At 40.9% G+C, this 15,523-nt stretch overlaps 1 pseudogene; it reads left to right on the forward strand.

The window, feature by feature from the left end:
* LOC8075351 overlaps positions 1,850–15,523 on the forward strand; it is a 55,444-nt pseudogene continuing 41,770 nt past the window's right edge.

Consider the following 15,523-nt stretch of genomic DNA (forward strand, 5'->3'; position numbering starts at 1 on the left):
ATCTGACTTATCTCTTTGCCGCATCCGTGAAATCTGAGGGTGTTTAGGTGGATATGGTAACTGTTCGCACGGTAATTAAGGGATTGTGCAGGTGATTTGACGGCAAGCGGTCATAATTTTGAAGATATTTCACTGTGCAAGATCGCCTGGTCGGCCCATCGGCAGCTTTCTCTAACGGTAATATTGCCGATGAGCGCATAAAGTAGAGAGATTTGGTTGAGAGGTTGAGAAATTCGAGGAATCTGCAGAAGAATCGGGCTGAGGTTCTTTAGATTTGGCGACTGATTATCAAATTAGGAGAAATAATTGCGGAAAGGTGTTATTTCTGCAGAGAATTTTGGAGCATTAATGATTTTATACTCCGAAATTGGGGGGCATGTGTTGACATCGTTTTTTGACATGTGTCTCTAGATACGCATCTGGAGTTAATGAAGCGTAGATCGGCAGATTAGGCGATGGTGGCTAATCTACAGGGAGGTTGCAGATGGAGGATGGTGCCGATGGAGAAACAATTGAATATGACTAAGTCCAGGGGTGGTGATGCCGATGACCAGTGCCAGTGTTTACCGATGGATGCAACAGGCAGTCTGTCGATGACTCTGAAGAAAAGCGCGGAGGTTATCGATTGATTCGTAGCGGTGTCCCGATCGGTTACGGGGGATAGTTTAATGTTTTCCTTAGTTATTAAAATTTGTTTTGTATACGGCTTCTGTTTAATTAAGAATTTGAGTCCTAGTCGTGTCTGGTTGTAATTCTTCAGACAGGGTATAAAGGTAGACCCTAGAGCAATGTAATGAGACAATCTATCAATCAATCAAACACAAGTTTTTACTCATATTCCAGCATCTACTTTTTCGACGACTTCGTCACATTTTCTTTTTACTACGAGTTCTTATGAATTCGTCGAGTCAAACTCGACGTGTTCTCAAGTTCCGCATGATCACCTCTTGGCCGTGATATCCGGACGTATCGCTGTTGTCGGGACCAAAGTGGTCGAGTTACCACCTTTGTCGATTGTAAGGTCAAATCGGATGGCACACCTTAACGTTTGAATCGGGTATTAGCCCTTTGTATTTGCAGATCAGCTTTTGCACCAACACATACAAGCTCATCATATCATTAAACTGTTATTTTAGTAGCAAAGCAAAAATACCAGACTTGTGCTTCATAGTTGATCAGTGGACATTCGAGCACACATGTATATTCAAATGATAAATATATCTCAGGACGTAAACGAGATACTACATGCATGCTTAAGGTAATTGATATATATTTCTAAATAGCGGGTAGCAGCTTTGACGAGGATAATCCACACGGGCGCAGACGATTCTATGCAATTGATGATGAAATAGCAAAGTTATAGTTTAGTGGGTACCTTCGTAACGAGCATCCAGATATTTATCCTTGAGGTTGTCCAGTCGCTGCCGCAGGGACGAAGGGATTGACTTTATACCTGGGCAGTCATTAATTATAAGCTCACAAAGAGATGAGTATGCTTGTGGCCCATTGGGCAAGAATGGTGCGAGGCTTTCGCAATCTTGAAGAAAGAGGCGTTCCAGCATCTGGAGCTCTCCGGAGGTAGATTCCAGTGATCTCAACATTGTCCATGTATCAATGTCTAGTGTTCGGAGTGCATCCAGCTGACCCGAGAGGAGTTGTAGTTTGTGGCATTCCGAAATATCTATTTTTCTGAGGGATGGTGGAAGGTTGGCAACCTCTGACAAGCTGCCACACTGCCATATGAAAAGAGATTCAAGGCATCGAAGGAAGTGATCCTGACTGGCCGATGAAGACAGCTCTGGTACAGCAGCTGTGGATGCCATGACGTCAGTGGTAGGCCCTTGATTCCATGTCGTCTTGTCCTGTGCTTGCCGAATATGGACTTAAAAGTTTAGGACACCTCCGAACCTCCATTTTCGGACTCCATGTGTTGGTTGATGGCAAGTTCAGGACTGACAAGACCTACGGCTTCATGGGTATGCACAAATGTTTCTTTCTTGGGTATGGCAATTTAACATTTCTCATTTACTCTTTTTTTTTTGATGTAAACAGGAGGGGAATCCCCCTACTGTGCTTTTATTGATTAATAAAAAGAAGGCAGCTGTACATAGTCTCAAGAAACAAAGAAGGAAAGGAAAAATATAAGCCAAATTACACATAAGCTTCTAGTCATTGACATAAAAGAGGGACTAAACTACTCTTTGCTCGAAGAATAACTTGAGCAAATTCTCTTTTGAAAACAGCCTTGCAGCTTTGGATTGAGGGCTGAGCATTCCTGAAAATTGCATCATTCCGGACAGACCAAATTGACCAACACATGGTGACAATAATTTCCATGAAGAAAGGCTGTTGGATTTGCTGTCTAAAAGACTCCAGAGTTGCGAAGGGATCTGTTATGCAGTTATGTTGTCTATTTGCAGATGTCATTTCCATTCCAAAGACTGGTGAGAACTACAGAATTCTCTATGACACCAAGGGTCGCTTCCGTCTTCACTCTGTTAGGGATGAGGACGCAAAGGTGAGCACTAGCTGAGGACATAATGTAATCTCACACTAATCCTTGGCAAGGAATGCATATGGAAATATAAGTTTGAATGCTGTGCTTTGTCAGTTGATGGTTCATTGTACCGGCTTGGTTATTTGAACAGTTTAATTTTCCTTACATTCTCTGGAGTTCACTTTTGTAAGGATAGCAATATTATTCCTTTAGAAACATAACTCTGATATGTAGTTGACAATGTGTATTCTTAATTGCACTTTTAGTTAGAACTTAGAACTCATTGTGATGTATCAACTGTTGCTATTCTACAAACAATCGTGATTATTATGTTTCTACCTCTTATTTTCGTGCAGAATTTTTATTACCGAGATTGTAAAAAATTGTCTCTTACTGCAGTTCAAGCTTTGCAAGGTCCGTTCTGTCCAGTTTGGTCAGAAGGGCATTCCGTATCTGAACACATATGATGGGCGCACCATCCGCTATCCTGATCCTCTTATTAAGGCAAATGACACAATCAAGATTTATCTGGTGACAAATAAGATCGTTGATTTCATCAAGTTTGACGTGGGCAATGTCGTTATGGTACACTAGTACAGACGGTTCGCAACCCCTTTATTCAGGCGGATTGACGAACTGCCAGTGGCTATAGGCTTGTAGAAATAAAAGTTTCCACAGGCGGTTAACTGAGAACCGTCAGGCGGTTCATTTATGTGAGCCGCCTGTAGAAATTCTACAGGCGGTTCTTATAACAGAACCGCCTATGGTAAGATTTTCCAATTTAACATAATTTCCAAATTTTCCTGCAAACCCTATTTTTAATATTATAATATATATATATATATATATATATTATATACATTAATATTGAAACTATGTTAGGCTAGAAGATTCAACCAATACAACATGCAATATATTTATATATATCATTACTTTGTACATAAAATTATATTAATTACAAATATCACACATCAAAGTTTTTTGTTCACAGACATATGAGGTTTCACATTAGAAACCTCTGCTCTAATAACCCGATCGAGATAGCTTTAGCCTACTAATATCTCTTAGCGCTCTAAACTCAGGCTTTGCAAGGACGCTGGTCGGGTCGTGATATTCTCCTTCGGTGGGAATGGCTTCTCTCAAGAGAAAAGTGCAGAGGTCCTCAACTATGTTGTATAGAACAGTTTCAGTCACGCTCTTCGTCTTTTCCAACTCATGTTGCTGCAGAGGAAGTTAGAAACATCATAAATTTATAGTTCATATAACACATGCTTAGCAACAAAAAATGACACAATTATATAAACGACTATTAGAGCAATACCTTAGAAGGGTTAGTTACATATCTTCCGGTCTCTCTCATGAACTCGCAGACGTAGAATCCACAGTGGACCGATCGACTGGTTGCTTATGGCACTGATGTATGACAAAAAAGTGGATATTTATTAGTTGCAACATCGTCATATGCATATTATATTTATAAAAGACAGTTTGTGATATTTTGGTACGTACCGGCCATTTATAAAATAATCTCAATGGCTGCCCCGGTTCTGATGAATTGCACCTTCCACCTTTGATCTTATAATACCTATAGGCCCTATAGTATCGAATACACAATCCTCAAGTTATTCTGAAACTCTCATAAAAGTAGGTATGAATATTTAATGTACTCAATGTTGACGGTTCTTAAGTATCAATTTTAATTATCAAATAAACAAGGGAAAGGACCAATATACAAACAACACCTAGAATTAGGGTTTGATCTGACAGAATTCCATGAGTTTTGTTGTTTATCTGTTTCTGCAGGGGGTTATCAGGAAATAAGGAAGAAAGGCCCACATGTCGGGATTACATAGAGATATTAACGCACCGCGTAATTTTCTACCATCTAGAAGACTCCAGAAGCCACGGGAACGAACGGGAAGGCGATCGGGCCAGGGGGCAGGGCACCCGCCCTGGTGTTGTGCCCAATCATGTCCAAACTCGTGGATCATGCTCCACCATCCTAAAGGATCAAGGATAACCGTTCAATCAATGTCGGTTTGATCCAACAGCCCACGTTCACCTGAGAGGACTATATAAGCAGACCCCCTGGCCCCTGGAGGAGAACAAGTTCATCATAGAGTTGAGAGGTGCCCTCGAAGGATAACCTTTCCTCTAAATAGACTTAGGGCTTAGCATCTAATGTGAGTAGACTAGATCTACTAGATTGAGAGAGATAGAGTGGAGGTGTAGATCGGAGAAAGCCCGGCATGTCGGTGTCTACTCTGAGGTTGTGCCTGCGGGATCAAGTTCTCCTAACTCGAAGCTTGCTCCTAGGATTCTTCAGTATTTCAACTTCTAAATACTAGTAAGTTCTTGTTTTATTGTTCTTTGGTTTATGAGTTTACTTTAATCTCTTCGCATAGAGTTTAGAGTAATCATCTCTAGCGTAGGCGCGGTGTTTGGGCTAGGATACTCATAGATATCCCCTGACTAGCTGGACCATGGTAGTAGCGAGGAACGTGACATTTCCGAGTTACCTTTGCAACTCATATCCCGTTAGTAGGATCGATAGGGTTTATAGGTGCGGGTTGAACATCCTCTGTGGTGTCTAGATTCCGTGAGCCTCCCCAACAGAACAGTAGATTATCCTTACCAGGGTTAGAATGAGATTAAGGTTGTAGTCTTCTCTATATATCGCTCACATCGAGAAACATTCTTTGTAGCCTAAAGATTAGTAGTAATAGACCGGGTTAGTCAGATGCACTCTTTCTCCTAGTGGTAAAAATATAAATACGATACTCTGGATAACATCCCGAGTGAAGTGCTCACCGATATCCGTACGCTTGCGGATGAATTCCTTATTGCGTTCCTAAATATCAACAAGCATTTCTAGCGCCGTTGCCGAGGAGAAAGACGATTTGCTGAGATAACCTTGAGTCTTACTACTAGCTTGTATTTATACTTTTATCTTTTCTTATCTTTTTATATTCTTTACTTTCTTTATTCTTACCTTATGGAAAACCAAGATTCTAAATCAATCTATCAATTTGCAACACCTTCGGAGACTGACCTTTTACCATGGGAGTCATCATAGCCTATCCAAACATCCCAGTATAAGTTAAGTTCCAGGTTGATTGCTATGATTCAAAACCTATCTCTTTCAGGAAAGGAAGACGAAAACCCTTACCATCATATTAGAGATTTTGAGCAAACATGTGATTGTCTTCGCATTGAAGGCATTTCTGATAAAACTTTACGTTGGAAGCTTTTTCCTTTTTCTTTAAGGGGAGAAGCTAGACAATGGTATAATCAGAATGTAAGTCAACAACGAGGTGAATGGGGAGTTTTACGAGCCAACTTTTGTCTAGATTTTTATTCCCTCGACCGAATCAGAGACCTTAGACTCGAAGTCCTATCTTTTAAACAAAAAGATAATGAAACTTTGGGAAAATCCTGGAAACATTTTTCTGATCTTTTAGAATCTGGTCCAAACCTTAATCTTGAAGACCCTGTTCTTTTATTTCACTTTTTTCGAGGTCTTCAGAAAGATCGTAAACAAATGCTAGATACAATGTCTAGAGGTTCTTTCTTTCGCATCCCTACTGATGATGCTAGAGTGATCCTAGATAGAATCCTAGAAGCTGAGATGGATAATACCCTTCATGATGAAACCCACGAAGCCGAAGTAGACACTCTGCCAAATTCTCCATCTACTTTAGCTATCCCAAGTTCTGAGCCACAAAAGGAAGAAATTCCACCACCTGATTTCATGCTGGATACAGAATCTGATCTTTTTGCCGATTTTGGAAACATTTCAAACTACCATTCTATTGACAAACCCCAAAACGGCCATTTTAGCATTTGTTTGCCAACTGAATATTAATTGAGAGAGCTTATCTCAGTCATGAGTAGCGAATGGTTGGAAGGGTTAGAGCTATCCTCTGATGTGATCCGTTTGGACACACCTCCTATAACTATACGCTGTGCTTATGATTCGGATCAATTTGATGCTCTCTATAATCCTGTTGTGGGGATCAACGTCATGTATGAATCTTTTGCACTTAAATTATTTAAAAATTTGGTCTTAACCCCCACAACAAAGGTCATAAAGGAATCTTCGGGACGATTAGTCCCCAGTCTTGGAATCATTAATGTCCTACCCCTCATGGTAGAAGGCTCCATGGTTCATTTGAACTTCTATATCTTTGATACATGGGACTTCGACCTGTTGATAGGACAACCTTTTAGAAGACTCCTTTACGAAGGTCATACTGGAAAACTACACATTTCTTTTGGAAAAACTTCTAAATTTCCAGTAACAATTTCACACTCCTTAAATAATAAGGCTGAGTCATATCTTTTGCCTGATCCTATGGAGGAGGTAAAGGCTGCATCTCTAGAGCTTTTAGAAGAACCAGACTTAGAAGACGAAGCTCCCTTCTTCACAGAAGAAGAAGCTGAACCATCTGAACCTAAACCCTTAGACGAGTTTGCAGAAACGCCTAGACCTCCCATAGAGGTTAAAACTTTACCACCCGGTCTTATCTATGCTTTCCTAAACAATAATCCAGAGTTTCCTGTGATCATTAGTGATAAACTCACTCAGGAGCAAACTCTGGGATTAATGACCATTCTTGAGAAACATCACTCAGTTTTTGGCTACTCACTCCAAGATCTTACAAGAATCAATCCTATGATTTGCACCCATCGTATTCCGACAGATCCTTCTGTTTCACCTTCTCGAGAGCCCCAACGTAGACTAAATAATGCGATGAGAGAGGTAGTTAAAAAGGAAGTTATAAAGTTGCTGCATACAGGGATTATATATCCTGTGCCGCACAGTGAGTGGGTGAGCCCAGTTCAAGTTGTGCCTAAAAAGGGAGGCATGACTGTTGTTACGAATAAAAAGAACGAGCTAAATCCGCAACACACCGTCACAGGGTGGCGGATGTGCATAGACTATAGAAAATTAAACAAAGCCACGAGAAAAGATCATTTTCCTTTACCTTTCATAGATGAGATGCTAGAGCGATTAGCGAACCATTCGTTCTTTTGTTTCTTAGATGGATATTCAGGGTATCACCAGATCCCGATCCATCCCGATGATCAAAGCAAAACTAATTTTACATGCCCATACGGAACTTATGCTTACCGTAGAATGTCTTTTGGGTTATGTAATGCACCAGCTTCTTTTCAAAGATGCATGATGTCTATATTTTCTGATATGATTGAAGAGATTATGGAAGTTTTCATGGATGATTTCTCTGTTTATGGAAAAACTTTTGATAGTTGTCTTGAAAACTTAGACAAGGTTTTGCAAAGATGTGAAGAAAAGCACTTAGTCCTTAATTTCGAAAAATGTCATTTTATGGTTAGGGAAGGAATAGTGTTGGGACACCTAGTGTATGAAAGAGGTATTGAGGTAGATAGAGCTAAAATTGAAGTAATTGAACAACTACCTCCACCTGTGAATATAAAAGGAATTCGAAGCTTTCTTGGCCATGCTGGTTTTTATCGCAGATTCATAAAAGATTTTTCATTTATTGCTAGAACACTTACTCTTTTGCTAGCCAAGGATGCTCCTTTCGAATTTGATGATGCATGCCTAACATCTTTCAACTTATTAAAGAATGCACGCATCTCGGCACCAATCATTCAACCCCCTGATTGGTCGTTGCTGTTGACGGTCGTTAAGTACTAAAATTAAAAATCAAATAAACATGGAAAAGGATCAATATGCACCAAACATCTAGAATTAGGGTTTTATCTGACAGAATTCCACGAGCTTTGGTGTTTATCTATTTCTGCAGGGGGTTATCAGAAAATATGGAGAGAAGGCCCACATGTCATGTTTACAATGAGATAATTACGTGCCGTGCAATTTTCCTCAATCTGGAAGAGTCTAGAAGCCAGGGAACAAACGGGAGACCGGACGGGCTCGGGGGCAGGGCGCCCGCCCTCCCCCCTTGGGCGCCCGCCCTAGTCTCGGGGCCAATCCGAACCAAACTCTTGGATCGTGTTCCACCGACCTAAAGGATCAAGGAAAACCGTGCGATCAATGTCAGTTTGATCCAACGGCCCAAATTCACTTGAAAGGACTATATAACCAAGGCCTCTCCACCTCTGGGGAAGAGAAGAGAAGAGGAGAAATCATTATCAGAGGTAGCCATCAAAGTTAGGGTTTAGAGCTTCTCTCCCACAGAGAATTAGAATTAGCTACTCCCTAATCCTACAAGTTTAGAGGATTGATTAGATAGCAATTAGAGAAGTAGAGCACTACGCTATGGATTCGGATCTTCGGTAATAAAGATTGGTATTATTCATATCTTTCTCTAATACTTTGTTCTAATTACATTATGTCTCTATTTATTATGCTCTTAGTTTGCTCTAGTTCTATATTTGATATAGTTATGATTGATAATGAGTTTATGTATAAGTTTGCAAAGCGCTTAGCTCTTAACTCGAGGGAGTTAAGTGGTAGATCACATGTGGGCGAGGTGCTTAGATGTTATTTACCTGCAAATGTATCTTATTGGCCGGGTCGTGTGGTAGTTCGCGATAGTGACAGCTTCGTTGATTCTTATATAGTCCACCCTCCGTCGATAGGACAGGCAGAATTTGTATTACGGAGTAAGTCTTATGATGTTCTGATTTACTTTAGCAATGTTCCTTATACATGAATGAAGAGTCTTTTATGCTATACATGATCTTGTAGATAACTAGAGTAGATTGTGACTTAGTAGATAGTAGATAACTTAGAATCCATTCTCTAGCTAATCCGACGTCACCTACATATATGAGGAGTAGTCTATTTTCTAATCGCTGTGTTATTTACCCATGAACTTATAATTCATTATCATTATCTTTATGGTTTACCCCCTGCCAAAGTAAGTGACTGTGTCACGAGTTTCTCATTAGTAATCATGTTCTTGCAAGTTTATCTCTAGTCTATACCGTGATAGATTTAATCCTTATTTTAATTTCACCCCTTGTTCTCTTAAGCAAAATTATAAATAACGATACCTAGAATACTTATCCTGGTGAAATGCTACAATGAGGTGTTTTATCTGTGCGCTTGCGGATAGAATAGATTATTTTCTAGAGAGCCTCCATACTTATAAATACCTTTGTACACTCTCGCATCATGCTGGGGATGACAACCTAGTATTCTAGTGGTGTTAGCTAGTGTCAACAAGCATTTCTAGCGCCGTTACCGGGGACCAAAAGGGTAATACATAGGAACGGTAAGGAAAGTCAGGAAATCAGTCAAGGTTATTCACATAAAACATTAGACTAGACTATAGAGAAATAATTGCATAAAACAGCTACTAAGTGAGAAATCATAACAAGGCACCTCTGCTTTGGTAGGTTCACCTTGTTGTTTTTCTATGTTTATATTTTTATACAGGGTATATTAGGATTGACTTTGGGTACATTCAACTCTTCATCATCAGAACCAAAGCAATCAAGAAAGAAAGAAGAAGCTAGCTACCAATTGCTGAAGCTATGGCACAGAAGACCCTGCAAGAATTCTCTGCTCCAAGTCTTGAGAACATTCCAACTGGTCCAAGATTTGCAGTAGAAGGAGTACCCGAGTTTGAGCTCAAGTCAAGCCTCATCAATTTGGTGCAAGCTACACAATTCAGTGGAAAGGCACATGAAGATGCTAGTGCACACTTGCAGAATTTCTTAGAAATTGGAAGCACAATCCACATCAACGGAGTTGACAAAGACGTCATACTGCTTCGCCTTTTTCCATTCTCACTAGAAGGGAAAGCAAGGAAGTGGTTCTACACTCATCAAGATAACATCAACAACTGGACGAACTTGTCAAATGCCTTTCTATCAAAGTTTTTCCCTATAGGCAAAACAACTACCTTAAGAGGAAATATTGTCAGTTTCCAACAGCAGAAGACAGACACCAGAAGCATGGGAGCGTTTTCAAGGATACATATCAGATTGTCCTCACCATGGAATGGCCGCATGGTTACTTATGCAAACCTTCTACCATGGATTAACCCAGAAGGCTCGTGAGTGCCTAGATGCATCTGCTAAAGGATCATTCTTGGAGCTTACAATTGGAAAAGCAGAGATACATTTGGATAAGATAGCAGAAAACCAAAGCTAGTTCCAAGATAAAGCTCAACAATTTCATCAAACTGAAGAAATACCAGAAGAAGTAAATGCATTATCAACCAAGATGGAAAATTTGCTCCATTGGATTGACCAGAGGGCCAAGTTCAAAGAAGATCAAAGGGCCATTGAGACAACATACAAATATCAACCCACTTCGAGTCAACCCAATAGCAAAGGTATGAATTCAGGTAACACTTTCAAGCAACTTTCATTAAAAGAGATAATTGCTCAACAAACCAAAATTAATGATGAAGTTAAACAAAGGCTAGATACAAATGAATCATCTCTAAAAGATATACACAATAAAATGGATTTTCTATTAACTGCCTTTGATGAGCAAAACACTCTTAATAAAAGGGTAGAGCTTAAATTAATAAAGTTAGCTGCTGCACTGCCTGTTGCTACTAACATTGAGCAGGTAAAGAATATAACTACTAGAGGAGGCAAAGCCACCAGGGATCCCCCATACCCAAAAGAGAAACAAAGAACATCAGCACCAGTGCAACCAGCAGTGATAGAAGAAGAAAGTCCAACTGAAGCAGAAGATCTGCTACAACCACCAAGAGCTGGAGAAATGAGGAAAGATTTTCACGACACCAACTATTTGCCATTTCCTAGAAGAAACAGAGGACTGCAGTCGGATGAGCAGTTTGGTAAGTTTGTAGAGGTCATTCAGAAATTATATGTCAACATACCTCTACTTGATGCCATATAGGTACCCACATATGCAAAGTACATCAGAGATATTCTTAACAAGAAGAGACCACCGCCCACCACTGAGGTTATGAAGTTGACAGAAGAATGTAGTGCGGCCATCCTCAATAAACCACCAAGAACGAAGAAGGATCCAGGATGCCCCACTATTGATTGCTCAATCGGAAACCAACACTTCAATAATGCACTTTGTGATCTCAGAGCAAGTGTCAGTGTGATGCCAGCATCAGTCTACAAAAAGCTTGAGCATACGACCCTAGAACCAACATCAATGTGCCTACAACTAGCAGATCAATCAGTTCGACATCGCTGAAAACATTCCAGTCAAGATCAGAGATTTCCTTGTGCTAGTAGACTTCGTGGTACTGGACATGAGTCCTGACTCAAAAGTGTCCATTATCCTTGGAAAGCCATTTCTGAGCACCGCCAATGCCCACATTGATGTCGAGAAAGGAGAAATCAAGTTCAATATCAACGGAAAAGAAGAACACTTCACATTCAAGCCCAGACCAGAGAGAGACTCTACAGTGAAGGAAGTTCATGAAGAAGAACCACTGGAGACACCATCTCTGGAGGACGGTAATTCAGAAGATTAAAAGATTTGGAGGTCCAGCTCGGGGGACCTAAAAATCCCAAACCCTCACCGGGAGGTAAATCGGTATTTATCCACATTGTTTAAATTCTTGCATAATTAATTCTTGCATTAGTCATATTTATTCATAGCATTATTATAATAATAAAAAGCCAATAATATTTATGGTGTGTAATAACCCATATTTATTAATTATTGTGGAGGCACAAAAATATTTTTCCATTATCATTTCAATAAGTTTTAATTCTCATAGATTTTTCTGCATTATATTTAATCATAGCAACCTTCTAGAAGCATGACCCACACTCCTTGGGTCCCACATGTCATACACCATACCTCACATACATCCCATCACATTATTTGATCCACCAACATAACTCCACTCACTAGCACTTTTCCACCGGCCAACCACCACCCATGATCCATTATTTTGCGTAAGAGTTAAGCAAAGAAGGGAGTGGAGAAAGGGCAGCCAGGATGGGCACCAAAGGTGGGCGCCCGCCCACCTATAGAGGGCGCCTGCCCTGTCCCCTCTTCCTCCTATAAATTGCCACCTCCTGCCTCCATCTCCATCACACAAGCATTCCAGAAAACCACGCAAGTTTCAGTTTCCAGAGAAGGAGCTCTTGTAGTGAAGAGAGAAGAGAGTAGAGAGGAAGAGAAGAGTGGGAAAGAAGTTGGAAGTTTTTGAGTAAGAGAGTGAGTTTCACCTAGTAAGTAGTGATCCTGCTGTCCAAAGCGGAAGTAAAAGTTGTTAGGGGAGGTTCTGCCAAAATAAAAACTTGTCTTGAATGACTAACCCCTAGACTACTGACATTCCGGACAGCTGACCACTAATATTTTCTCTCACATTTTCCACTAGTTGTGTTTTTGCCAACTTTTGTTTACAGGATGTTCAAGAAGGTGAAGAACGCAGGGAAGGCCCTCAAGAACATAGGTACAAGGAGTTCATCCCGACACTCCTCGCACCCATCAAAGATGAGCGTCGACCCGACGTGCACACAAGCTCCGTCATCTTCATCTGATCAGCAAGTCAAGGTCCTCCTCAAGATAGGAGACCTTGGACTAAAGACCCGAAGGGAAAAGGAAGTTTACCAGCAACTGAAGAACAAAGATTTCATTCACACCCCTACTCTTGATCCAATCTTGCTACAAGAAACAAGTATGGATACAGAATTCGACTTAATTTTCTAGATGTTAGGTTGGACATATTTTTGAAACATAACTGAGCTGGGTTCTCATCTTCTCACCCTTGAATTTCTTTGCACTTTACAATATTATGAGGGGGGAATTGTTTTTCGGATGTTCAAACAGGAGATTATGTTGTCTTGGAGAGAACTGAGCGACCATCTTGGTTTCTCTTCAAGATGCATCCTGAACATTGACTCCGACCTACCTAATTTTGAGAGACACCAGTTCTGGATAGAGATATCTAGAGATAATTTTTATAGTCAAGCCCGAACCAGTGACATGGAACACCCCACTCTTAGGATGTTCCACAAATGGCTTGGGTACAATCTTTTCTATCGTGATGATATTAGGAAAGTAAGAGTAGGAGATTTATAACTTCTATATGCTACCATTAATAAAGTACCCACTTCACCTGTTACACTTTTGGTTTCTCATTGGCTTAGTATACCTAGTCTTCAGGGACCAGTAGGATGTACTTCACTTATCACTCGTCTAGCCTCTAATCTTCATTTACTAGAAAATTCATAACTGGAATTCATAGATGAGTTACGGATTTACCATGGCTATGACACATTTAGACAAGCTCGGATGTTAAAGAAAGAGGGGAATATAATGTATATGCTATATGATAATAAAGGCAAGATTCGGTTATCTAACCCAAACCTTGGCCTCTACGTTGTTCAAAATTTTTTGATTGAGATTGCAGTAACACAGATAAACCAGAGAGCTCCACAGCGAGTGGCATCTGAAAGGATGACCACCCATCAAGAACGCACCTGGTATGGAGCTGATCCCGGACCAGAAGAAGCAGCGCACCTGCATTATTGCGACTACAACCCCCGAGTCCTTCGAGACCCATGGGTTTGACATGCGCAACCACAAGAGCCAACACAGGAGACATGGCCGGAGAGTCTAGATCACCAGTGGACAAACCCGCCTTTTCATACGGGTAGGTACTCCACTGATCCATATGGAGCTTCAGGGTCCAGACCTCCGCCCCAATTCGATTCATGACAATACTCCGACGCCTCCTACGCTTTCACGAACGACTACTACCAAGAGGCCGGTGCTTTCTTCACCCGTACCGACAACACTCTCCTCGACATCCAGAACATGCAAGCAGAACATGGACGACTCCTGGAACAGCAACAAAAATGGAACCAGGACCACGCCACTGCACTACAAGAACTGAGACAAGACACCACGACAATGAACGACAACATCACCACCATGATGCGATTCTGGAACATTGGGTAAGACCGACGACCACATCCAGCTTGGGGGAGTTCCTCCCCAATTTATCAAGTAAGTTTTTATTTGCTCTTCTTATTTATTCTTTTCTATTTTAGTATTTTATCTTAAAGAGAAAAACTTAGAAAACCCAATAAATATTTTCTTGCTTTAATTTACTGCATTCTATAAACATGAAAACAAAATAAAAAGAGTGTGTAGATAAGTGTGCTTTATTTTTTCTGTTAAATTTAATCTCTAGAAAAAATAAAAAGACCAAAAAATATATATATATGATGGAAATGATGAACAGTTGCTCTGTTTACTTACTTACAAATACCTAGCTTTTATATTAGAGTTCTTCCAGGAATTACTAAAAACTGAAATTACTATCTTTGGGAAGCATAAAACTAAAGTCTAGGTAAGAGAAAGACATGATATAAAGTTTGAGCTACTATTTATCTTATTCCTACTACACTAAGTTCTGGAGATTTATTTTGGAAACTTACAAATCACATGATGAGTTCCTAGCATTACAAACTTCCTACCACAGCCTGTGGGGGTATAAACCCCTATACCCTCATAGTCCTATATGGGCCGCACCATTAGAGGTGGCTCGGCCCACAGGATGAAGACGTGCGGCGCACGACTGGTCGGCGTGCACCGCAAGACTACAAGATATTGTACCAAATAGGATAGTTTACTTGTAACTCTGTCCCTTCACGATATATAAGGAGGGGCAGGGGTCCCCTAGAGGACAAGTCAGACATCATTATTCTCTCAACACAAATCAATACAATCAGACGCAGGACGTAGGTATTACGCCAACTTGGCGGCCGAACCTGGATAAAAAGCTTGCCTGTGTCTTGCGTCACCATCGAGTTCGTAGTTTGCGCACCGTCTACCGATAAACTACTACCGTGGGTATACCCCAAGGTAGACTGCCGACCAGCTTTCGTCGACAGTGGCGCGCCAGGTAGGGGGTGTGCGTACAACTTCTCCGACGAACAAGATGGTCATAGTTCCAGCTTCCGCGGCCGTACCTGAAGGCCTCACGTTCACCGTCGGCCAGATCACATGGACGACGCGTGGCGGTGCTCTCACGACCACAGTTTCGGAAGAAACCCACATCCAATCTGGGATGACGTCGCCTCCGACCACTCGGATGACGGCACCGAGCG

The sequence above is a fragment of the Sorghum bicolor genome, chromosome 3 (assembly GCF_000003195.3).
Source record: "Sorghum bicolor cultivar BTx623 chromosome 3, Sorghum_bicolor_NCBIv3, whole genome shotgun sequence".
NCBI classification, from domain to species: domain Eukaryota; kingdom Viridiplantae; phylum Streptophyta; class Magnoliopsida; order Poales; family Poaceae; genus Sorghum; species Sorghum bicolor.